Consider the following 3,051-nt stretch of genomic DNA (forward strand, 5'->3'; position numbering starts at 1 on the left):
CTACAAGACCCGGAGTCCGGAGTCCGCGGACCGGATCAAGAACCAGAATGCGGGCTCCAGACCGGACAATAACACTCAGTTCAACTAATAAAGCCTCACCATGATTTCTCCAGTCTGTCCTGACTGAATACTGCTGTGACATTTTCCTTGACTAGTAACATTAACCCTCCCCCTTTAATCCCTGTCACTCTATCCCATCTGAAACATTGGTAATGATGAGTTGCCAGTCCTGCCCCTCCTGCAACCAACTCTCACTCTCACTGCTGGCTGCAATGTCATAGTCCAGGTATTGACCCATGCCATGAGCTCATCTCCTTTTCTTATAATACTTCCTGCATGGAACTATATGCAGCTCAGAACATCAGTTGCACCATACTCAACCTTTTGATTCCTGACTTCGAGCTCTTAACAACCTCTGCCTCCTCAACCTCCCCTCTATTCTGGCACTCTAGTTCCCATCCCCCACAACTCTAGTTTAACACCCCCCCCTCCGAAAACCCCTATGCAGTACTAGCAAACCCTCCTGCTATGATATTAGAGTTCAGGTGCAAACCATCCCTTCTGTACTGGTAACACCTTTACTGGAAGAGAAGCCAGTGATCCAAAAATCTGATTGCTCACCTTTCTACACCAACTCCTTAGCCACGTGTTAAACTGTATGATCTTCCTACTTCTAGCCTCACTGGCATGAGACATGGTTAGCAATCCTGAAATCAGTACCCCGGAGATCCTTTAACTTAGCATCTAACTCCCTGAATTCACTTTGCAGAACCTTGTCACTCTTCTACCTATGTTATTTGTACCCACATGGGTCATGACCTCAGGCTGCTCACCCTCCCACTTAATCTGAATCTAAATAATCAAGCTGACAATCCACTGGTTTAACAGAGCAAGCACCTACCGGAATGCAAAAAGAAAATCCTACTCATTGTAGACTTTTATGAAAAAATTTTGCCGGTCTTCTCTTATTAAAACTATTTGTGACTCTCAATCCACAGTAATGTGGGTGACTTTCAAACATCCTTTCAAGGGTTGACATGAACCATTTATTTGAACTATATCTCATTACAACTCACAATAAATATAAAAACCAGGTAGATCTCATAATATTTAGCATTGAATTTGACCATCGCAATGATGCAACCAAACTAATTGACCCTTCAGCATCTGCTTCATAATCATTTGTAACTATGTGTGGTAAATTGGAGAACTACAGTATACATAGAGCAACATTACTTTCTGCCGACGTTACAGGATTCTTCTTCCTGATCGATGAGTATGTGCAGTCCCAGCCGTGGAACCTAACCAACTCATCCAGCGTCAAAGCACAGGGGTTTGGTTTAGGATGAGTGCTGTTGTGGGTTTGCTGCTTTGACTGTAGACCTTGTCAAATCTTATGGTATCAGCTCAAATCTGGTCACGGAAACTACTTTTGTGGGTAAAATCCACTGTCAAAAAATGACTCAAGAAAAAAACAGAGGTAGAAAAACTATAGTTAATATTCTAAATGGCATATTTCAATATTCAAGAGAATGACACAAATAGGATAATTAACTGCTAGAGTCATCATAATTCGTGTGGAGCGAATACCCTCCTTTTACCATGGAATTAAAATGATTCTGTGGGATTAACAATGGACAATGCAAAATGCACATTCCAGAAATACATAGCAGGTCAGGCAGCGTCTTTGGAGGAACAAGTTGAGACATTTCTGGTCAAAGAGAATTCTTCAGAGAAAGGAAAATTTACAAGCACGCACTCAATATTTCTCTGTCTGTTGCTTCGAATTTCAAGCATCTGCAGATTTTCTCATATTTGGAAAACTTAGTAAGTGTCTAAATAGCATGACAATTTTCAGGCGGACACCAAGAGAAAACAGAGTGATGTTGATTAGAAGGTGAAACAGAAGAGGAAACTAAAGGTTTACTCGTACATCAATCTGTCTGGAGGGCCAATTTCAAATTGTGGAATAGAGAGTTATTGGTCTCGGCTGTTACCTCTTTTTTGTCTCTCTCTCTCTGTGAGAGGGAAGTGTTGTGGGTCAAAAGTTTGGTAATATATTTGCTTCTCTCTCACAGTGGAGGGTTCTAGTATTGGAGTATTAGCTCTAGTTTCTCTTTCTGTGGACAGTGCCTAGGCTATTGACTTTCTAGCATTTGTTTTTCTGTTTTTCGTTTCTGATTTCCAGCATCTGCAGTTTTTTGCTTATCAAATCTGTAAAGTGGGTTCTACTGTTATGACAAGTATTATCATATTTTCACTTCCCTATGCCTAAAATGCTGATGTGTCTTCAGTGTTTCCTGCCTCTCTTTACTAAAGGTTTTCAATGCTTCTTTTTTCTTTTTGAAATATCTGTAAAGTCATCTTTACAATATTAAAGTGAATTCCACTTCAGAGTGCCCTGGGCTGTCTGAGTACTATCTATTGTGTACAGTGATGCTTAGTAAGTCAAAGTTGACTTAATTCAGAGTTGCTGGGTAAGCAACGCAATCACCATATTTCATGAAATAATTGGTGCAAGATGAAAGACGACACTGAAATTCTTCAGTCAAATGGTAATAAACTAAATCTAATTTATTTCCTTCAAATGTTTAGTTTATGTATACTCAGCACTTTACTTACCTCCCTGAATTACAGCTTAGTGTTAGTATAAATTGTGCTCTGCGTCACAATTCCTTCAGTTTCTACCCTTGCAAGCTGAGTAAAAGAGTCAATTGTTGGCTTTCCACAATGAAGGTGGCCAGTCAATGAGCAGATGGTTGGTCATAAACTACCCTAATATGTGTTCACACTATGTTCAGAAGTATGGAAAAGAGTCCAGCAAAATTATCTGGCGGAGCAATATCAACTTCTCAACTGCCTGTCCCAACCAATCCATCAGAGTTGTCCATGGTGCCACTTGGCCATTGTGACTGTTGTGCATATAAACTCAGTGACCATTTTATTAGATATCTCCTGTACGTAACAAAGTGGCCAATGAGTGTATGTTTGTGATCTTCTGCTGCTATAGCCTGTTCGCTTCAAGGCTTGACGTGCTGTGCTTTCAGAGAT

This window comes from Hypanus sabinus, chromosome 1, assembly GCF_030144855.1.
Source record: "Hypanus sabinus isolate sHypSab1 chromosome 1, sHypSab1.hap1, whole genome shotgun sequence".
Taxonomy (NCBI): domain Eukaryota; kingdom Metazoa; phylum Chordata; class Chondrichthyes; order Myliobatiformes; family Dasyatidae; genus Hypanus; species Hypanus sabinus.